The 25087-nt window shown below is 35.5% G+C and overlaps 1 long non-coding RNA gene across 1 annotated transcript in view; it reads right to left on the reverse strand.

Annotated features, from left to right (window-relative positions):
* The window catches only part of LOC130218649 (uncharacterized), a 37781-nt gene that overhangs the window by 4009 nt on the left and 8685 nt on the right, over window positions 1-25087 (reverse strand). Inside the window, exon 3 of the long non-coding RNA XR_008835969.1 lies at window positions 5301-5328. This is a non-coding gene — a long non-coding RNA (uncharacterized LOC130218649). The remainder of the gene's footprint in view (window positions 1-5300; window positions 5329-25087) is intronic.

Consider the following 25087-nt stretch of genomic DNA (forward strand, 5'->3'; position numbering starts at 1 on the left):
AAAAAGTTAGGTAAAACTGTGTGAGAAAGGAACAAAAGCAAGTGATGCATCAAAGGTAGATTTAAAACAAAATCTTGAATGGTTCTAAAAATGTTTATGAGCATTAAAATAATTTATACAAATAATTCGCTAAAAAATTCTTCAATAATTAGATTAGATTAGATTCAACTTTATTGTCATTACACATGTACAAGTACAAGGCAACGAAATGCAGTTTAGGTCTGACCAGCAGTGCAACAGCAGCAAGTGCAGGATACAGGTATAAGTTATAAAGTGCAGTTATAGAAAAACTATGGTGATATTTACAGATGGATGTACTATCAACATTATATACAGGTTGTTATTAACTATGAACAGCGATTTACAATAAATGAATATATGTACAGGATGCTATTAATAATCAGGAGTGTGCAGATAGATAAACAATTACAAATGTCCATGTGCAGTGGGTATGTACAGTTCAAATAAATGAATCAGTGCAATGAATATGTGCAAATGTTAAATGATGATGAGTGCAGTGATTGTGAGGAGTATAAGTTAGAGGAGTGTGGAATAATATTAATGATATTACGTAGTTCCGGAAACTTCCTACTTCCATGTTTTTCCGTCTGATTTTACAGTTGGTTTCTTTTGACCACACCCTGTCGTTTTAAGAAAATATCACAACGGCGAACGCATTACGTATAAAAGCCTCGTCTGCTTTGTGAGGTGCACACGCAGTCAGCGGAGATCCGCAACGTGGTACCAGGTGAAAGTATAAATCAGCCTTAACTCCACCTCTTCACTCACGACATCGCAATCGTCCAACCCCCCTCCCCCACCCCTCGGCTCTTCAAATATTTGCATACACTGTAAAAAATTATATGATCAATTAGTCCTGACAGCATATGTTTTTAGATCATTGTAACTTATTAAAGTAAGTTAATCATGTTCTAGCTTAATTTCTTAATTTACGCAAGCTGTTTTAAGTCAGTTTAACATAATATAAGTTCAATGGACTCACAAGGTTAATTTGATTCAGCTTAGAACTTTAAGGCAACCAGGACGTTTTTACAGTGTAGGGACAAAAATAGCTAGCGCCACCCTGACTATAGTATTACTATTTAAAATATTTTATCATCTGGGACCTAAATGTCCAAACTTGAGATAAACAGAATGAACAACATGCTAATTCATGTCAGAAACATGCTAACAACATAGTTCATGTGAGAAGCATGCTAATTGATGTTACACACAAGCTAAGAACATGCTTGAAACATGCTAACAACATGCTAATTCTTGCTGAAAGGGACTTTGATGCGTATAAATCCAATGTATGTTAGTAAATTTGTAAACATATTCATGCTAACATGCAGCAATCTGCCAAATCATGCTAAAACCATGCTAATTCATGCAGCTTTGTCAAGCGAACGTCATATTTTGTCATTAAACTCCCCTCATCTAGTTTCCTATAAAAAATGCTACTTTTTATCCTTCAGTTTCTTGCCATCTTAGCCGTCTGTCACTCTTTGGGCTGAACTGATTGACACAGTGATTTTTCGATGTGGTGTAAATGCATTGTGCTTCTCATCATACTTGCAGCAGAGCTCAGTTTGCCTTCTTTTTAATGGAGATACAGTCGGCCGCCCGCTGCTGCGATATTGTATTCCATTTACTAAGTTCACTGCTTGATCATCTGTGCGAGTCTAACTGCTAATCTATAATGGCCGCAGTCAGGCAAGTGTGCTCTGTTAAAGGGCCAGGCCGTCTCAATACATCACCTGCTCTCATAATCCAAGCGCGCGTCAACCCTGTTGCCCCTGGTGGTGTGACATCTAATTCAGCTCGGGTCCTCTGATAATGACAGTATCGATTCAGATTGTATGTGGCTTTTCTCTCTCTCTCCCTCTCTCTCTTTGCCAGACACGCTTGTCTTTTTATGCTATGGTTACTTCGAGATGAGAGCTCACTCGGCCCCGGCGGGACTGTGAGATTGTCATGTGCCATCTTCATCTTGGAAGTATCTGGAAAATTATATCTTTTTAGCTCGAATTTGTTCTGAATTGGCCTGGAGACTCATGCATTGTGTTGTACAATACAAGCCGGCGTTTTATATCAAATTACAATTGCTTTCCGGAAACAGTTTCTCAGCAGATGGACTGATTTTTTTGTGTGATGTGTTCTGTTTAACCCGTGTGCGCTGTTCAAATTTAATACCCTTTTGTTATGTTCGGGATGAAAGCATCCAGTTAAACTGTTGTAAAATTGCATCAGATAATTATTTTTTTTCAGTTGTTTTTTCCATGAATCTGTTAATCTACCTTAGTCCTGATCAAAACTACTTAATTGTTTAGAAAATTACAGGATTTTTTACTCTTTAATTGGCGAATTCACAAATGATGTCACTGATTTGGTAACAAAATGATGTATTTTCATTATAAAAAGTAATTGTGGACTGAATTTTTCACCTTTTATCACAGTCTTGGACTTGTGAATGATTAGTAACAACATTGGCTTTGATGCATTGTTAGATTTTCATTTTTTTCTCTCTAATTTACTGTTTTTGCGCTATTGACTTCCATTATAACCACATTTGATTGTGTGTAAATACAGTCTTTGTTTTTGTTTACTTTATGTAGTTCTGAAAGCTGAGATGCTTATTTTGATTTTGACACATCAAGGTAATGCAAAACGGTCACTCTCACACATGCACTCACAGACACACACTTTAATTTACTGTTTTACTCCATATAAAATCCAGAAACTAAGCTTTTTTTGCACAGGGTTAATGGTGCCAACAGTAAAAATTACAAACTTTACCTTTTCCCAACAGGGAAAAGCACCAACAATCAAAAATGCATGATTATATGGTGTCATGATTTTATAGTCAAATAAATGTGGTTATAGGGGAAGTCAATAGGGCAAAAACAGCCACCAATAGTAAAATAGAAAGAAAAAATTAAAATTAATCAAAAACAATGCATCATGTCTGACTGATAAAAGATGAAAAAATCCAGTCCACAATTACTTTTTATATTGAAAATACATCATTTTGTGTGTGTGTTTTTCCCACCAAATCACTGACATCATTTAAGGATTTGGCAATTAAAGAGTTCAAATTTCTAAGATTTTTTTTTTGATCAGGACTGAGGTTGATTAACAGATTTACGCAAAAACAAACAATAAAAAAAAAATGTCTGATGAATTTTTACAGCAGGTAAATTTAGTGGATGTTTTTATCCCGAACATAACAAAAGGGTGGTGAATTTGCCCAGAGTGTATCGTTGAGTTTTTAAAAAAAAAATTTAATTCAAAGCATTTTCTCCAAATATGTGTCAAAATAAGATTTGTCACCAAAAGTCATTCTGCTAGCTGAAACACAGAAAATGTTTTGGGCAAATTAAAACTCAAAATCACCCCACAGTGGATGAAAACATCCCCAACAGTACATAAGAGTTAATTACTTACAGTATATTAAATGTATTTTGAGTTAATTGTATTGAGTTCAGTTGTTGTGTTTAGTACTGTTTGCTGTCGAATTTATCAGAATCAGTTTAAGAAAAAGAAAACACACACATGCCGTATTTAAGTGTTGTTGCATTGTTTTTGTACATTTTAATGCAGATTAAATATCTTTGTTGCAACTTGAATCCAATGCACCATCATTTTTGTTGTATTAAAGGGGATCTATTATGCAAAAATCACTTTTATAAGGGGTTTAAACACAGTTGTGTGGCAGCAATGTGTGAAAATAACCAGCTCATAATTATAATAATTGACTAATTAGATTTTTTAGACTCACACTTGATAAAAACATTCTGAAAAACACTTTCATTGACGTTCTCCCTTTGTATACGTCAACAGAGAGGGAAAGCTCCGCCCATTAGTGACAATCTCTCCCTCATTAGCATATTTTTTTAGGATTAGCATAGTTTTTGAATCTGCCACTATGCTGGCACATAGACATTTGTAGCTCCGCCCTCTTTTGATCTCATTTGAATTTAAAGCGACAGTCACCAAATGGCACAATTAGGATCAAAGCCTAAAACGGAAGTTTTAAAGAGTTTTAAAACATTATTTGTGCAGTATTTTGAGCTGAAACGTCACATACACACTCTATAATAATTCCTCACATTTATATAGCGCTTTACTGGACACTCAAAGCACTTGGCACATTTTTGGGGAATCTCCTCATCCACCACCAGTGTGCAGCATCCACCTGGATGATGCAACGGCAGCCCTATTGTGCAAGGTTTAGGGACATCAGAGACCTATTCTACATCTTGTAAGTCCCCTTTAAATTCAACATTAAAAAATTGTATTTACTTACCAATATTTGAATAGTTCTTTGCCTCAATGATGTTATATGAAGTAGCACATTACATTCCACATTAAACTATTCAGTGTGTTAAAAAATAGTAATGTAGTGGCGTATTTTGTGCAAAAAATAAAAAATAAATTATATAATAAAGATTATATAGGGTCTGATAATATTTTTTCTTCTGGAGAAAGTCTTATTTGTTTTATCTCTGCTAGAATAAAAGCAGTTTTTAATTTATTAAAAGCTATTTTAAGGTCAAAATTATTAGCCCCTTTAAGCTATATATTTTTTTCTGATGGTCTACAGAACAACCCATTGTTATACAATAACTTGCCTAATTATCCTATCCTGCCTAGTAAACCTAATTAATCTTTAAATGTCACTTTAAGCTGTGTAAAATTGTCTTGAAAATTATCTAGTCAAATATTATTTACTGTCATCATGGCAGAGACTATTATTAGAGATGAGTTTTAAAAACTATTATGTTTAGAAATGTGCTGAAGAAATCTTCTCTCAGTTAAACAGGGGGCCTAATAATTCTGATTGCAACTATATATAATTTGTTTTCATGTTTGTACCAGGTTTTCATGTTTGTAAGCGGTCCAGTTCAACAACTGTTCAACATCATTCCCATGTAAACTGGTCCAGTTTTCCATTTCAACATAAATTAAACTGACATATTCAGTGCTTAAGAAATATATATTCAATGCTTAAAAAAATCTGAATATAATAATAATAATAATAAAAATAATAAATCAGCATTCTTGTGTATGTGATTTATTCTACGCAAACAGAAAAATCAGACAACAAAACATAACATTTTTTAAAAATACATACCATTTAAATACAATCTAATTAGCATGTAACTCAGTTATGTAAAGCTCATTAAGTTAAGAAAAGAAAACAAAGATAATTAGAATATGTTTTGTAGTTTACATGTATATTTGTACTTTAAAAAGAGACATTTCACCAAAACAAATGTAAAGGATCAATTACTCACCCTCAGGCCATCAGGAGGTAACTTTTTCCTGCAGGTGAACATTAAAAAAAAGAAAATATTAATGCAGACTGTTGTATTCAATGCACCAACAGACATCCTAATATAAACTGAAGCATCTAATGCATAAAAAATATAAACTGATACATTTAATGATGTAAACAACATAAGTAAACGAAAAAAAAATAAAGAAAAAAAAATCTGAAATAGGTTGTGAAGGGTGCATAAATGATGACAGAAATTTCTTTTTGGGGTGAATTGTCCCTTTAATGTAACAAAATGAAACAGTTGTAATCTTTAATTTTCCTTCAGCTCAATCCCTTATTCATCAGGGGTCACCACAGCAGAATGAATCGCCAACTATTATATGCCCTTCCAGGTGCAACCCATGTCTTTGGACTGTAGTGCATGTTTTTGGACTGTTGGGAAAACCGGAGCACCCAGAGGAAACCTATGCCTGATCACCCCCACCCCCCGCCAACAACAACATCCATATAATAATACTTGATCTGTAAATTGTCATGCACAGATTTGCCAGGCCAATTTATGGAATTTGTAAGTCCAAGTCTACGCTTGACCCTTTAATGAACTGAGACGTCTGCTCTCTCCATCAGTGTTGGATTCTCAGTACAGCTCGTCCTCTGAGACAGTTTTGATCGTCATCTGGAGCTCCTGACTACAGGCCATGAAGTGTCTGAGCTAATGCGCGTATTTCCACAGCAAAAGGTGGAAATCTTGTAATCGCTCCCCTTAAGCCTGCAATTAGATCTCCACTTAGTCACAGACACTCTTATCGTTTGTCCTCCTGTTTCGGAGCGAGACACACCGTGCCCTCTCGGTAAGCGCCGGTCCATCGGCTAATGTCTTCACATATAGAGGATGTTTCTGTGGCACTGCGGGGTCTCGGTCTGTTCAAGCTGCTACGCTACGCTGAGAAAAGGTGTTAACGTTATGCATGCTAATGTTTCTATGGGGGTTAGTCTTCGTCTGTTAGGGCTCCATGTTGCTATCTTCCAGTCTCCTGTGTTGCCAGCTACTCCAAACGTGGTGGGGCAAATTTCGATACTATAAAATTGTACCATTTTAAAAATACCCTCTCAGAAATAAAGGTACGCAAGCTGTCACTGGGGTGGCACCTTTTCAAAAGGTACACATTTGGACTTGAAGGGTCCATATTGGTAACTCAAAAGTATATATTAGTACCTAAAAAATTAAGAGGAACACTTTTGTACTTTTTAGGCACTAATAGGTACCCTTGAGGTATTAATAGGGACTGTTTAGGTACAATTTGTACCTTTTGAAAAGGTACCCCAGTGACAGCTCTTGTACTTTTATTTCTGAGAGTGTATACCTCTTAATACGTTTGAGCTAGCAGTATTCATTTTAATCTTCGCAACAAGGATAACGGAAATCAAGCAATTGAACTTTAAAAAAATTGTTTTATTAAGTAGAACAGTCCCTCCAGCATTTTGCGAATTTGCGATCGCTGAATTTATCGCAAAATCACTCCGAGTTTTGCGGATCTCACATTTTTTCTGAAATGCCACGGATTGCACAAATTCAGGGTCTAGACGCTTTCTATGACATAATCAACAACAAACAAACGCCATATGGATGCAAACCATAGACGCAAACATCCTTCGCTAAGCCATGATTTTACACACATCAATAGCATAGGTGGCAGTATATACCTTTACCCTGGTCTGTAACTCTGCATTTAACCAGACGAAGAAGACAGTTAAATATGAGTAAACTTACAGTCACATTTACCTACAAATATAGCTTTGCAAGACTCTGAAAAAAAATTATATTGCCACAAATATTGCATAAATTTTAATTTTAAAAAAGTTGCAGGAAAATCAGACATTTTAGGCTGCAAAAATCAGGAAAAAAGTTGTGTAAAATCCTGGAGGGATTGGTAAAATCAGTTGCATCATTTAATAACAATTTAACTCATAAAAAAGAAATGTACAAATAATTTACATTATACTATTATTTACGTTAAATCATATGTTGAATTAAAATATGAAATGAATCTGTATATTTCAAAAGGTCAATAGTCATATATCAAATGGAAACGTCATTCGCTCTAGATTACTTGTTGAATGCAAATTTTCCACACAATTTAAATATTTTGAACTTGTGGCAAATGGATCCTGCATTCCATATTATTTGCACCGCCCTGTGGAAATTTACTTCTAGCATTTGCATTGACTTTGTATGTATCATACTTGTGCGAAAACTTATATTTCCATTTGGTGTGAGCCCAACATTAGTCTATCTTGATGAACATGTTTTTTTTAATTGCCACAATTTTTGTATTTTAAACTGAAGTACTAAACTTTTTTTTTTTTTATGTTTTACGTCTGGCACCCACACTACTCCAGTATCTTTGACCCATGAAAACGGAGCATTTTAAAATTACTAATGTCCCCTTTTAGTTGGGAAACCTGGTATTCATTTTTAATATAGAAAGACTGAAATGCACACTTTGAGAAATGAAGGCGTGTCTATCCACAATTGATCTCCGATTGGTCTTTCGGACTATTGCGTATCGTTCTCTGATTCGTCAAGCCACTCTAGCCATCACGCAAATATGGATGCCGGCAAAATATTCAGATGTCTACTGAGCATAAATGCTTAAGAATCATGGATATTATAATGAAAACAGAGACCGTTTCTGTAATGCATAAAAAGCACTAATAGGAATGAGAAGCGTTTCCATTCTAAACGCTGTTTTAAAGGCCACCTATTATGCAAAAATAACTTTTATAAGGGTTTAGACAGTTGTGTGACAACAGTCTGTGAATGTAACTAGCTTCTAATGGTACAAATTTATAAATTTTATTTTTTATAATCACACTTCATAAAAAAAAAAGTCAGTGGAAACACTTTGATTGACGTTATCTATTTGTACATGTCATTAGAGGGGGAAAACTCCGCCCACTAGTAACGATCTCTCCCTTGTTAACATAGGACTTTAGTCTTGTTTTTGAATCTGCCACTATGCTGAGACTGTAGCTCCGCCCTCATCTTAAAAGAGAGCTGGTAGCACAATCTCATTTGAATTTAAAGCGACAGTCACCAAAACGGCACAATTAGGATCAACGCCTAAAAGGGGCAGTTTGAAAGAGTTGTAAAACGTCATTTGTTTGCTATTTTGAGCTGAAACTTTACATTCACACTCCAGGGAAGTCAGAGACTTATTTTACATCTTGTAAAAAGGTGCATCATAGGTCCCCTTTAAAACAAAAATGCACTAGTGTAAATGTAGCCTTAATCAATGCATTAGACAAATAAACAAACCATAAATGGAAAGAAATAAAGTTGTCATGTTTTTTGAACAAGCAAAACAAGCTGTTCTAAAACTATCCCAAATCCGCAACATCTGAAACAAAAACAAACAAAAAAAACCCAAGCCCAAAGTAGCATATTTTCAGAGGACCTGGCAACTCTGTCCATCTCCCGCCGTCCTCCTCCTCCTCCTCGTGGTCAGAGAGGAAGCAGGTGGAAGGTCAGAGCACTAATGAGATGCTCGGGGAGAGAACGACAGGAGTGTGCATGTGTAAATAATCTCTTAATTACAGGGAGATGCACACTGAATAGGAAACCCTCGGCTGTGATATCTTCATTTTGTTCCTTCAAAACCCCCACCCATCGCAAAGAGCCGCTTATGCAGACATTAAAGCAAACTCGGCAAGATTGCTGTATAAAAAGGTAATTTGTGATATTAAACTAGCTTTTATCTATATGCAAATTCACCCTCCCTGACACACATTTAAATACTTAATGTGAAGACCCAAAAGGGTGTGTGTCTGCTAGTGTGAGAGCCTGTATCTTGGTTATGCAGTGTTCATTTAGTTGAAAGTGTAAATAAAAAAGCATTATTAGAATATGATTTGGTGTTTAAATGTTTAAGGGGCCTTTCCTCACTATTTACTCGCTCTTCCAAGTAGTTTCTTTCTTCTGTTGAACACAAAAGATATTCTGAGGAAAGCTGAATATCTTCCACAGTAGGAACAAAATACTATGGAAGTCAATGGTTACAGGAAGTCAACTTTTTTCAAAATATCTTCTTTTATGTTCAACAGAAGAAATTCATGAAGCTTTGAAACAAGTGAAGGGAGAGTAAATGATGACAGAATATTTATTTGTGAGTGAACTATACCTGTAAGACAAATGAGTAAACCCGCTGCCTTAAAATTAAGTAAACAAACTATTTGCTTAAATATGAAAATTAAGTTAGATCAACATAACAGTTACAAGACACAACAGGTTTTACTCACTTATCTTTGATAATGCTATGGAAAAAAAAAAATTGCTCACGAGCTCATTCGACGTTGTCAGAAATTACCAGCATATCTTATTTACTCATTTCTGAGTAAAAATAATTATATAATATATATATATATATATATATATATATATATATATATATATATATATATATATATATATATATATATATATATATATATGCATGCATACACACCGGCCACTTTATTAGGTACACCTGTCCAACTGCTCGTTAATGCAAATTTCTAATCAGCCAATCTCATGGCAGCAACGCGATGAATTTTGGCATGTAGACATGGTCAAGATGATCTGCTGCAGTTCAAGCTAAGCATCAGAATAGGGAAGAAAGGTGATTTAAATGACTTTGAAGATGGCATGGTTGTTGGTGGCAGACGGGCTGGTCCGAGTATTTCAGAAATTGCTCATCTACTGTGATTTTCACACACAACCATCTCTAGGACTTACAGAGAATGGTCAGAAAAAGAGAAAATATCCACTGAGCGGCAGTTCTGTGGGTGCAAATGCCTTGTTGATGCCAGAGGTCAGAGGAGAATGGCCAGACTGGTTCGTGCTGATAGAAAGGCAATAATAACTCAAATAAACACTCGTTACAACTGAGGTATGTAGAAGAGTATCTCTGAATGCACAACACGTCCAACCTTGAGGCAGATAGGCTACAGCAGCAGAAGACCACACTGGAGATTCGGATGGTAGGGTCAGAATTTGGCATCAACAACATGAAAGCATGGATCCCTTCTGCCTTGTATCAAGGTTTCAGGCTGCTGGCGGTGTAATGGTGTGAGAGATATTTTCTTGGCACACTTTGGACCCATTACTACCAATTGGGCATCATCTCAACGCCACAGCCTACCTGAGTAATGTTGATAACCATGTCCATCCCTTTATGACCAGAGTGTCCCGATCTTCTGATTATTGCTGGGCGATATATCAATATGATTCCCCTACACGATGCGGGATTATCCAATATCGTTCATATCGATATGGTTTGAGGCCTCATATGCGCATTCTGTGTGAACATGCAGAGCTGGTGTTGTATTGAAATCTGACTACTGGTTAAATTTGACTCCCCCTCATGTGCACGTACGTCACACAGCGCCTGCAGCTGTCACAGCGGTTTATCAGAAACCTTTTATCGATCGTTTCTTCAGCAATTGACAGCAAGAACGAATGTAGAAGCCTTGTGAAATTGACAAGCAGCACCTGAATGTGTTCAAAAGAATTAAAAACACCAAAATGGGAATTATACTGCATTTTGAAAGTGAAATCATCTCATATTCACCTATTATAAGTTTTTATTATTTATTATTTCAGTATTTATTATACGACGGTCTCTTCTTTACATTTACGTTATGACACATTTAGCTCTGCGTTCTGGTCTGATATAATGACTATTTACATTTATATGCTGAACCAGCATTTCATCACAGTACTCTGAAACTATTTCGTTACTTCTCATATTTATAGTCTATTCGTTTTCATCTCCTTATTTAATTTAGTAAAACAAGTTTAGACAAAACAAAAAAGTGTAGGATTTTTTACATGGCGTGAAAGACTTATCTTTAGATATCTTATATGTGCACTGTTTAATAATTGTGCACAATACATACATGTAAATGTGTAACTAATAAAACATACAGCTGATTTAATTGTCGTTTATAAATCACACAACTGTGGTATATAGGATTACTTATAACAGCACTGTAATTGTGACATAAAATACAGTGCGTTCATATTTATATTCAACCTGGTTCTTTTCTATCCTTCAATACTTTTTGTTGAGTTACTATTTAAGTGTGTTTCTTTTTTTGCTCAGACAATGTAGCTGTTTTCTATGGTTCTGTTTACTTTGTATTTGCACAACAGCACAGTAGAGCTGTGTATAGTGTTAAGCAGGAAAAAACCCTGTACTGTATTTATTTTCAAAGATATTGTTTATAATTTAAAATGTTGTGCAACATACTTTTAAGCAGGAGAAAAACCTGTACTGTATTTTATTTATCAAAGATTTTGTGCAGCTGTTATTTTTCGTGCAGCTGTTTATTTGTAAACAAGGAGGGAAAACCCCTGTGTTTGAATTATATTTTGCTCAAAAAATGTTTATTAAAGTTTTAATAAGGGCTTTAAATCTCAAGTAACCATTTATTGGAAAATACTGGATATATATCGTATGCCGTCATTCCTACTAAAAATACCGGGATATGATTTTATTGCCCATATCGCCCAGCCCTACTTTTGATGGCTACTTTCAGCAGGATCAAGCGCTATGTCATAAAGCCCGAATGATCTCAGACTGGTTTCTTGAACATGACAATAAATTTACTGTACTCCAATGACCTCCACACTCACCAGATCTCAATCCATTAGAGAACCTTTGGGATGTGGTGGAACGGGAGTTTCGCATCATGGATGTGCAGCCTACAAATGCGTGATGCTATCATGTCAATATGGAGCAAAATCTCAAAGGAATATTTCCAGTGCCTTGTTGAATCTGTGCCATGGTCCAACCCGGTACTATATATATATATATTTATGTGTGTGGATTTTAAGATATACTTTTTACTTATGTTAAGAATTTATTTCAATCACAGTCAAAAGCTGAGCTCTGAGACCTAACTATAGACTGTAAAAAAATAACCTGAAGATTATCGCTGACTATTAACTTTTCACCCGATGGATTTTTCGCCCAAGGGCTTTTCTTGGAATCGTGTCCATAACAGCTCATCTTTAAGGTCTCCCTGCAGTTTGAGATGATTTCTTGACATTGATAGTTCTTTGCTCACATTGAGGAGTCCCGACAGACATGATATCCACCCGCAGCATTAGCGGAGTCATTGTTGTCAAGAGCAATGTGAAGGATGAAGGGAAAATACAACCGCAAAAAATCCCTCACAAACATATGGGGGAAAATAGATTTGCTTAGAAAAAACCTTGAATTCACACAGACCTAATCAACACAGGCTTATTGGGAAAATGTGCCCAGGGATACATTTTTGAGAACCGAGAAATCGTGGGTACTTTGTGGGTACACATTTACAATGAGCCTAGGTTGGGGCTAATCTTTATCCTAGAAGTTGAAAACGTAAGCAAGAATTTGGTAGCCATATGCATGTGTAAAGACTTTTAGACAGTCAGAGATGAATTAGTTAATCAGCTGCTTTCTGGGCCTTCACTGCCTTTCTACACCTCCCTTTCTTCATGTGTTCATTTCAGTTTATAGCACATTACTTAATTTGTAAACTAACTAGTTTTATTTGCATATATGGATTTATTTGGTTGTTACCAGCATCTGGTGAAATGGTGTTCAACACCTATTCCCCCCACTGTATTGTGTGTTTTGAGACACCACCAAAAAATAAATCATACAACCTTCTCTGCAGCAGAATCACAGGTCTGAAAATAAGCAAAGAGGAATCCTGTAGGTCCATAACCAAAAAACCCTTCCAGCAGTGCAATTTACGGAGGGTCAATAGGCTGCCTTGAGAACAGAAAATTCGCAGCTTTGTCATCTGTTTGACTTCTGTTAATCCCGGCAGCAGAAAAGCAGAAACTGCTCTTGTTGCTTAAGGTAAAAAAAAAACGGCTGAGACGGACAGCGGTCTATTAGCACAGATGAGTAAAGCTTAATGTAGAGCGAACGTCGTGCCGTCTGCTTGCTCTTGGCAGGAGAGCAAGAGGTTTTTTTGTTGTTGTTATCTTCAGAATCACGTCTGTTAGATAATACATAGCGTGGTCTGGAATATTGGGGTCGCTGATTCATATTTTATTCTTCACATATCTGACAGCAGCATATAAACAAAAGTTGATGTCGTAAACAATGCTTGTCTTATTATAAAATACAATAGTTTTAAGGTAAATCTAATGTTTTTGAAACACACACAAACCTATTAAATGAAATAACAATAGACAGCACACTGAAAAAAAAAAGATTAAGGTAACTGGTTGAAAACTTTTTTTTTGGGCTGAATTTAAACAAACAAATTAGCTTGAAAATGACAAAATTTTATTTGTTTTTTAAATTCAGCCCATATAACTTGTATAGATCATATTATTAAAACTGTGAAACTAAATATAAATGTCACAATCACCAGCGATCTAGCCTGGGCAGATCACTGGAGAACTACAAATCTGTCACGGAACTGGACTTCATATCCCATCATGCACATCACACACACACCAGTTCTATTTCTCTCTCTGATTGCACGAATACAGCTGGAAACAAATCATAGACTTTTTACATGGACAATATATTCACCTCTCACTCACAATTATAATGTTGGTTTATACCCTGTAACATCACGAATTGTCATTTTGTCTAGTCTTTCTGTGTTGATTCTTGTCTTGTTTTTTTGTGGTGGGCAAAGTGAGGCTTCATGAAACACTAAAACAGTCAAAGCAAATGTGTCGAAGCTTCGAAACATTTTAAAATCCGTTTCTACAGTGACACCTAATGGTCATTTTTATGTATTGCTCTTGAACAGCAAGGTGATGCAGCAGTGGATCGAAACAGCCTACTGTAACGTCTGTGATTATAAATAACTAAATAAATGAACATATATAGACGCATACAGCCCCTTGCAGTCTCCGAAATGTTACCAACTACAGAAGAAATACACACAGCAGACATTTTCGTCCGTATTTAGGTTCAAAACAATACAAATTATAGACTAGTCAGTGAAAACCTCTCATCTGTGTCTGTAATCTTCCGCAGCACACGTAGCCTCTGTTAGACAGTAATTCCGTCAATCTGAGTTCATAATAATCCAAAATGTGAAGATAATAAGTTAGTTATACATGGCATTTTGTTCATGTTTGCTGAAAAAATAATGTGCTCCTTTTTTCCGGCTTCTCCTTTGTTTCTTCACGCTTCACTCTCGCGTTTGTCAGTGTCTGACAGGATCGGTTTTAAAAGCACAATCAATCAAGCGCAGGTTATTATCATCAGCTCAAAAGTTTGTTATTTCAGATATAATGTTAGAGACGCGCGCGAACGCTAGCAAGAATTAGTTTTTAAATGCTCTTTTCTTGTAACATGTTTTTTTTACATTGGTCTGACATCTCAATGAACACTTTGTGAATAAATATGTCGTGTTTTAGTCATAAAACAGTAGATTTATAAAATAAAAAAAGACATAGTTTTGGAGTAATTGTAAAAGTCGTGATTTTGAACTCGGGCGATCTGCAGCACAGGAACTTTGTGCACACGCACAGTCGACTAGGCTACATAAGACAGAGATTTTTCTGACCCTTTCAGTCAAACGCAGATTCGGAAACATACTTGTCACACTATTGGTTAAATTATATAATTGTTTGTCGGTGCAATAGCCCAGTGATTAGCGCACTGACATATGGTGCAGAAGTGCTCCAGGAGTTCCGAGTTCGAATCCCGTGGACCTTTCCTGATACTACCCCTTTCTCTCTGCCACTTCACTTCCTGTCGAACTACTGTTGTCATTTTCCTTCGGCTTAGTCTCCATTTCAGGTCGTCACAGCGGAATGAACCGCCAACTATTACAGCATATGTTTTAGGCAGCATGCCCTTCCAGCCGCAACTCACACACATACACTACGGCATATTTAGTTTATTTAATTCACCTATAGATCGTGTCTTTGGACTGTGGGGGAAATCGGAGCACCCGAAGGAAACCCACGCCAACACCAGAACAAGCAAACTCCTCACAGAACAAGCAAACTCCACACAGAAATGCCAACTGGTCCAGTTGGGACTTGAACCAGCGACCTTCTTGCTGTGAGGCGACAGTGCTAACCACTGAACCAAACTGAGCCATTTTAATGATCCTAAAAACATAAAATAATATTAATAAACAGAGCATCCTAACTAGCCAAACTAAAACCACAATCGACAAAAGAAAAAAAAGAGAGCAGACATACAGCACAGCTGAATCCTGGAGAAGTATCGATTGTTTCCAGAAAAGCCGGAGTGGAACTTGCACATACTCTGTTTGCTCCAGGGAGATCTATGATACTCTGGGATTCTGGGAGCCCTGCTGAGTGACTCTGTGCTCAGGGTTGTTTGCACACTAGGTAGGAAGGATAATCCTGTGGGTATTTTCCCACCTCCTATAGGTTGGGGATGCAGTCAGGATCAGTGGATTCAGTACGTGCTCTGAGTTTCTCTGGCTGAGGGTCATTGAATGCACAGTGGAGAGTGTCTCCATCCATCAAGACTACACTGCGCTCCTCCCTGAGATGTGTGAGGCCACATGTCTCATTTGTCTTTTTAGTCTGACTGTGTAGTAGGAATGGTATGTTTGCATGGACAACAATATTTTGATATAAACATGATTCAGACAATACTTAAAGGGTTAGTTCACTCAAAGATTAAAACTCTGTCATGATTTATTCGCCTTTCACTTGTTAAAAATCTATTTTAATTTCTTTCTTCTGAGAATAGAAGAAGATACTTTGAAAAATGCTGGTTGCTGGCTTTCATTGACTTCTATAATACTTTTTCCCTACTATAGACGTCGATGGGTACCAGCAACCAGCATTAATTAAATAAATAAAACAAATTAAATAAATAACACGAAGGAGAATAAATGGTTGTCATTTGAAACTGTCAAAAACTGTTTAGCGGCGTCTTGTGAATGAAAAATACGTAGGTCAGTCCATGCTTTATTCTGCCAGTTTTGTTTCTGTCAGCTTTGCGTTTTTGACTGTTTGGCGCCATCTTGTGACTGAAAAATGCGCAAGTTAGTGTATAATCAATCAGCTGTTTTCGTTTCTGTCAGCATCTAATTAAAGAATAAACTACTACGCCTCAGAACATTGTTTTCGGTCTAAATTTTATGTTTTTATCAAGTACATCCGAGACGGTTGTTTTCGCAGAGTAAAGCCCTTTAATACAACAGCGCTCTGGCTGGCAATACGCCTGTCAGGATTTATTCTGCGATAACAACCTCCCAGATGTACTTTATCTCTAAATTACCTTCCGAAAATACACATCTAATACACATTTTACTGATGAGCAACTGCTCAAACAAATACATCATCCAGAAGTAAACACAAAACAAACAGACATCTCCATGATGTATGTGTGCTTTCAGAGAGTACACGCATTTATCAGAATATTACTGTCATGTTGGACTTTTTGCCTGTTTTGCAACAAGATTTGGATGACATTTTAATGGTAAACAAAAGAGCATGGTTTTATTTGCACAAGGATCTGTTTGCATGTATTGGATGTAAAAAATTTAACTGTGCTTTCAGAAAATTAAAAATAAAACACCCAGACCTGTTTATGATACCATAATGTGGATGAACTGTATGTTAATATGTGGAGAAAACGTAAGTATTTTACGTTTTGTCAGTTTAATGGCTAAATCGTATGAATTTGTACGAGTTCAGCCAAACAAAAATGAACAATTTAAAAAAAAAGGAGGCTGTGATGAGCAAATTATACTAAATTGTATGAATTAGATCATACGAATTCACCTCTAAATCAAAAAGTTACGAATTGCTGTGACATTGTGTTGGAAATTCAAGAGGAGCTGTGCAATGGCATCATGATGAGGCTATTATTAATTGATCTATGTAGCTATTATAACATGCAAAAAGGGGACATGAAATTAATACTAAAAGAAACTCAAACATCTTAATCATAATAGTATCTTATTGAGAAAAAGGTAAATAATTATATTATTGATGTCCACATATGCCTGGTTTCACTTGAGGTTTTTTCCTTCACTTTCGTCAATTGGTGAAGTTTGTTCCACGCCGCTGTCGCAACTGGCTTGTATGGTTCGGGACTTGTGGTGCTGCGCATCGATGAACTCATCAGTGTTTGGACTTTCAGCAGTAAAATTAAACCACATTGAACTGAACTAAACTGAACTTAAACTCTGAAAACTGAACTGACAATGTTAAGCTGCTTTGACACAATCTACATTGCAAAAGCGCAATAGAAATAAAAATGAATTAAATTGAATAAATGTACCCAGGGACTGTTGTTAAAATTGCACTGGATAATAAAAGTATAAAGAGTTTGCTTGAGCTGCATTTGAAGCACAGTGGTTGAGTGGTTCTAACTGGTCCACAAAGTCAAAAGTTCATTGAAATTTAAATGAGAATCATAATAGGGGTCTTTAATTCTTAATGCTAGGGCAAGATGACCAAAACTGAGATGAGAAATGCTTTGGAGGGAAACCGTTTAAGCAGATCTGATATTTGCAGACTATTCAAAACATTATTAGGTTTTTTTGTTTGGTAAAATTAAATTAAATATTAAACTAAATATTAAACGTAAATTCAAGTAAGTAAACAAAAACGGAAATATTTTAGTCATTTAAACCCCTAAGTGCTGTATTTTTTAAAAAATAAAAATGTATTTAAATAAAACAAAACTCACCTTTTCTAAATAAATAATGAATAAATTGAATTACACTCAAAAACTAATTTTTTTGTCGCTTGTTTAAACTACTTATTTAAAATGAGTTGAATCAACACGATTCTTGAGGTTTTTTTGGGACAGCTTAATTTTTTTATGTTCAACCAACCTAAATCTGTAAAAACAACTTAGTTGTTTAAAACAAGTTAACTTAATTGATTTGTGTTGGGACAACATATAGGAATTGTGCGAAACCCAGCATTTCTTACAGTGTGTGTAATTGCAGGCTGGGTAATATACACTTTAATACATTCCCAAAATAAAATATCAAAATAATAAAATACAGTTATGACCCTTAACCAATAATGAAAAATAACTAATAATCAAATTAATAATCAATAATCAAAAATAATTACCTATTTTTGATTAAGTTCCTAATCAGTAACAATGTATATAGAAAACATGCTCCTGCACCAGGAACGCACATACAGATTTTACAACATGGATTCACCCACACATTTAACACCGCTCTTTCTTGCTCTCAACTAGAAAGGTCCACCTGAGGCTAACAATAAAGTCTAATCTATGTCCATCCACCCCTCCACTCCCAGCCGACCCAAACTGCACCCATAAGCTTGTTTTGGCCTCTGCTGATACTCTGTCAAAAAGGGTCCATTTGCTGTCTGAGGTAATCACTTCCATTAGCATTTATCAGCGTGTCTGTCCGGGGACCACTTTAGAGACATCTGCTTTCTCTAGCGCTCTAAAAGGCTGCCCGCTCCACCCGCAGGCCGACACCAGAGCACCAGGCCTCCGCGCAACCATTAATTGATGTCTTTTAGGGTTTGCTAAGAAATTACCGGCGCTCTCCTGAAACAATCCTCCATTCCTGCTTCTTCCCCAAAGGGTTGAAACCCAACCGCACTCCAGTGTGTCTCCAAACACAGTACTCTCTTGGCCCTAACACTCTTTTTGAAAAAAAAAGGACTTTAGCCAAAATGTGGGAAATTCCAGAAGCTTTTTAATGGAGCGTGGTGCAGCAGTCGTGCCAAAACCCTTGACAGCGACGACTGATGCCAGCTCTGATGAGGCATGGTGGCACCGGGCACGTTTCCCGAGCAGGACCCGCTGGCAGGCTGGCAAAATTCAATTGCGGAGTATAGAATGCCATTGACAACCTTCCCATGCCAGATGTCTCCTGTAGGAGAGCTAAACGCCCTTCTCTGAAAACCAAGAGTGATTTAAACCAGTTTTGCTTATAAAGTGTGCATTAAATCAAAGGTTTGAGAAGGGGATTTTCTATAGTTATTCTTAATCCACTCTAAATGAGATCAGAGATAACATTTCCGGCACGGGATATCTAACAAAGATGTTAAATTTCTAGTGTCAGTTGCTATAGTACACCTCTTGCTTGTACAGCTTCTTATAGGTGCTTTTTATGCAAAAACTGAAAACATTTCATGTGTTTTGGCTGTTCGTTTACACCTCAAATCCCATTTTTCACACTGAAAATGCGTAAATCTGAAAACGGGTTACAAACATAGACTGTAAAATATATGGACATAGTATCCGTGACGTCACCCATAGGTTTCTGAAAAACGCAAAAGAAGCTACAAGTAGGCGTGGCCAACCGTCGCCATTTTGTTCGCGCATCATCGCACCAACCAGGGGATACTAAACAAGGGCAAAAACGCGGAGCGTGAGTAGAGCTACAGACACCTGCTAGCATTTTGCTTAGACAGGCTTTTCTTTGCTTGGTAAATTGTTCAGACTTTTAAAAGCAGTGTTGTAATACATTGAGCAACTAAACATTCTTCTTATAACGTTTTTCTACAGGAGGAAAAGACAAATTACTTCAAATATAGTCTGTGTTAGTAAATGCAAGGCTATTTATGAAATCCAGGCATAAAACTGTTATGACAGTGTTTCATATGACTGTTCTAGAGCCTACAGCTAATTAATCTGTCAGATTCTGGAGCGTATTTAAGAAAAGTATAAATGATAAACGATCTTAAATAAAACGAATACATTTATAGAGATGGTATATATGCAGAGTCACTGATTCGATCCAAGACCAACGACGAGATGATCCCAAGGTTTCCATATCCTGGACCAGGCCGTATCCTGAGCAGCTGCTGTGGTGGTCATGGAAGAGTGGAGAACATGAGACTGATTCCTGTGACGCTCCAGAGACAGACGAGTCTTCGCTGAGGCCAGCTTCCAGCCTCCGCCACTGAGACTGCAGCTCTGCACAAGACGTATGGCCAGCGGAGAAATTAAAATGGTTGTGCCCAACTGAGCCTGGTTTCTCTCAAGGTTTTTTTTCTTCACTTCCGCCACTTAGTGAAGTTTTTTTCCCTCTCCGCTGTCGCCACTGGCTTGCATGGTTCGGGATCTGTAGAGCTGCGCATCGTTGATTTGCTCTTCAATATTTGGACTCTCAGTAGTGATTATTAAACCACACTGAACTGAGCTCAACTGAACTGAACTTAAACACTACAAACTGAACTACACTGTTCCTATTTACTGTGACCTTTTATGTGAAGCTGCTTTGACACAATCTACATTGTATAAGCGCTATACAAATAAAGGTGAATTGAATTGAATTGAATATATACATATATAATTTCACTCAACAGGGAAATGGAGGCCACGTGAATGGTTTGTGAGCACAATTGAGCGCACACAGCATGCCATATCATCTGATAATTGTAAGAAGTAATTCTAAAAGGCAATCGACTGTGTAAAGCCACATAAAACAACACAAAAATACAATGTATATGCCGAGTTCAGCGGCTAATCAGCCGGAATCAGCTGAGGTCAATGACGGCGACCAGCGAGACCAAGCTGCCACTCAAGTGGCCACGCCCTTAATTATGCAGACTTAATATTAACGAAATGAATGAGTTATAAAAAAATTAACCCCCTCACAGTTAGGGTTGGGTACCGAAACCCGGTGCCATTAAATTGACACAGGTAATAGTGATTTTAACACTTCTGATATAGGAAGTGCTCGGCTATGCAGAGACGATTATTAATCAGAAATCTAGTGTACATAATTTTACGTTAGGAAACACAGTATTAAATTTACAAACAGTCGGCAAGTACCAAAGAACAGATGTAACACATTGATCAAATGTAGTTTTCAGTCACACTCATGTAAGTCATATTCAACTCGTTTGATTTCGCCTTCATTCATTTTTGATTTCCGTCTTCAACACATGATTTATTTACAACACATTTTTAAACATAATAGTTTAACTAACTCATTTCTAATATCTACCTTTTTATCTTCCCCATGTTGACAGTCAGTGCATATTTTACTAGTTATTTTGCAAGACAGTTGTATTCAGACAAATCCCTTTAAGCATTTTATAGTCTTTTATTCATATTAAAGTGTAATTTAAAGACGTAATCAGTTAACTATGGAAGTTGAAATAATTAGTCAAATTATTTTGTAACTGATTTGTTGTGTATATGAAAAAATATACAGTAAATATAAAGGAGGCTAATAATCCTGACCTTATTTTTATTTAAATTAAAAACTGCTTTTATTCACGAAATAAACAATAAGAAATAGGACTTATTATGACTCCAGAATAAAATTTTTTGAAAACATTATTTTAAATGAATGGGAGGGCAAAATAGATTGACTTCAACTGTAGGCCTATCTGTTAAAGTTTACAGGTGCAACAATGTGCCTTGATGTACTTGAATGTTAGAAATGTGTTATCCTACACCAGTACAAATTACTTATCAAATAAATGAACAAGGAAGATTATTTTGAGTTTAAGTTATTTAATTATCTTGTTTATAAAGATGAAAATAAAAATGACTCCGAATATATTTTTTAAGTATTTTGTGATATGTTACAGTGTGATCATGAAAAGAACATTCAAAAAGCAACTCATGTAAACACCTTGATCATATTATTGTCTTATTCAGATTAAGGGAAATCATTAGATTACTGATAACCATGTAAACATAGTCACAAGCCTCAACCCTAGAAAAAGGAGTTCAGTATTTTGATGACAGCCTTTCCACAGGTTAGTAGTAAGCTAAATATGTAATTTCATAATGCAAGACTTAAATTCATGCTAACCAACAAATGATCATAGGAAATATATTCATGTAATTCAAATATATAAAATATTAAGTGATGTTTACTTTAAACTTAAATTGTATTGTTCTATTAAAGTTTTAAAAATTTTTTAAAGATTTTGTCAAATAAAAGATTTTTCTAGAGTCATCCGCCATAATTTTGAGGCTCAAAAGTAGCGGTTCAGGCACCGGTATCGTTTTAAAAGTATCAATTTAGCACCGGTATCAAAATAACCCCAAACGATACCCAACCCTATTCACAGTTGTCATGAAGGGTACTATTAACTATATGAACCAAAATCGTTTTTGTAGCAGGCTGTGAACACCTTTGTTCTGCTGTAAAGTTGGCCATTTTAACAGTGGGCTCAACAGAAATTTGCTCTATTTTGGAGCCAGGATTAGCGGAATTTCGATGAATTGCAGTTTCAGTTACTTCCATATTTGCTTCACGAGGGAGAGCGGGAGAGAGGTTGCCGCTTGGTTACAAAGTAAAAAGTGTTTGCAAACGTTGCTATTGTATTGTCCATTTAAACACCCATAAGCAAGAGTCAAGCATTTGCATAGCACATGTTTAGGAGGTATAAATTAAAGGCATTAATAGGAAGTAATGGGTACTAGTAGAGTAAAAGGTAGTAACGAATTACATTTACTTCGTTACCTTTACTTAAAATTGTTGGGTAACTTTTACTTTTTAAATACATTTAAATATGTGTACAGGCCGGTGTCCTGCATAGTTTAGCTCCAACTTCCTTCAACACACCTGTCTGGAAGTTTAGTATACCCAGACAGAGCTTGATTTGCTGGTTCAGGTGTGTTTAATTGGGGTTGAAACTAAAATATGGAGGACACTGGCCCTCCAAGATCGAGTTTGGACACCCCTGATATAGAGGTACAAAGTTATACTTTCTCCATTTATACCATTTAGGGGACAATTTTGTACCCCCTATTAACAAAATTGCAGACACTGAAGGTACAAAAATGAATATATAAAGAGGCATATATAAAAATGCTAATATAATACCTTATTATATAGGATTTTCAGGGTACTGACCCAGCCATTTTAATCTTTTGGTGACTGCATGCATAAATAAAATATTTTGGTTTACAGATTTTTATTTAGAAATGTATAAATATTTCATTACAACTCACAGCTGAATGTGTCAAGAAATAAAATTACAAGTATAAAGAGTTTTACACTCACAGTACTGTATGTCCAATTCCATACACCGATCTTTAATTATTTAATTATACCTTGGTATACCCAGATTTTCATTATAGGGCATTTTTAAATATAACATTTTCTCCATGAAAGGTGGGCACAATAATAAGGACACCATGATGTTCCATGGGTTTTAAAGCATCTCTGTGTACCCATCATGGGCAATATATAATCTTTATTTTTAGGCTGTAAATTATACTGACAATTGCTCTACCTTTTGAGATATCTTGGCAGCACTACAGAGACACAAGTCATAGGACATATTGCACAATGTTATGAAAAAAAAAAAAAAAAAAAAAAAAAAAAAAAAAAAAGATTTATTTTCAACTACCAATAAAAAAAGGGCTGTTTATGATCGATGATGCATTGTGTTGTAACATTGTAAATTAATTATACTTTAGTCTATGTGATAATTTTTAGTTGAGTCTCCTGTTGCATTCCTTACATTCTGATATCTTTATTATCTAAAACAACACATTATTCTATGTATACCTATCAAATGTATCTTGTTTTGAGAGGATCAATCCCTCAAATAAACATTCTGGCAAGCGCTTTGTAACAAGTGGCTTTATTTAACGTGAAAATGAATGCGTATCATAAGCCTTCAAGTGGAAAATTTGAACTGTTAGCAAATAGTTGTGTAGGAGAGCAGAACTATTTCTTCTTCCACTCCTCTGAACATGAGCAGAAATGCTGAATGACAGGCAGGCAGTGTTCAGAGAGAGTGAATAATATCCAACACAAACATCATCTGGAGTTATTTTACACTAAATATGACATTTATTAAACCTCACTGTTTTATTTTACCAGAATCATCTATGAGCCCAACATTTCAATTAACTTACATTTTATTTTGTATTATACAAAATTAATAAAAGTAAAAGTGAAGATTCAGACTAAATAATATTAGTCAGATTTGACACAGTATATTGGATCTCCAATAGGGTATTGTGGCGATTTGTAAATGTTTCATCTGATATAATGTGTCACAGTGGATGGCAATTGACACCACATTCTACAATAAGTTGCTTGTTCCACCTACTAAATAACATCAGTAATGGCATACTGTACAGTTGAAGTCAAAATTATTTGCTTTTCTTTGATTTTACTTTTTCAAATATCAAATATTATAAGTGATGTTTAATAGAGCCAGGAAATTTTCACAGCATATCCTATAATTTTATTTCTTCTGGAGAAGGTCGTATTTTTTTAATTTGGTGGTGTTAAAAGCAGTAATAAAAATTGTAAGGTCAATATAAAAAGGCCCACTTAAAAAAATGTATTTAATATAATTTATTATTATTTATTAAAGAAACTACACAAAAACAATTATCTACTGCCATCATAGCAAAGATTAAATGTGTTAAAAAAATAAATCCCTCCTTTAAAAACTTGGAATTTGGTGGGGTTAAAAAAATATATATTTTAAGGTCAATATAAAAACGGCCCCCTAAAAATTTATGTATATGTATATAGGTTAGGTTAAGATAATAGAAAAAAGTTACAGTCAAAGTTATCAGCCATCCTGTGAAATTTTCATTTATTTTATTTTATATTTTCCAAGTTTTTAACGGAGAAAATATTTTTTTTCCACACACTTTTAATCAATTAATATATATATATATATATATATATATATATATATATATATATATATATATATATATGTATATGTATGTATGTATGTATGTATGTATGTATGTATGTGTATATATATATATATATATATATATATATATATATATATATATATATATATATATATATATATGAAATTGATTAATAAAACTAGAACACAAGAAATAAGTT

This window comes from Danio aesculapii, chromosome 24 (genome assembly GCF_903798145.1).
Source record: "Danio aesculapii chromosome 24, fDanAes4.1, whole genome shotgun sequence".
Classification (NCBI taxonomy): Eukaryota; Metazoa; Chordata; class Actinopteri; order Cypriniformes; family Danionidae; genus Danio; species Danio aesculapii.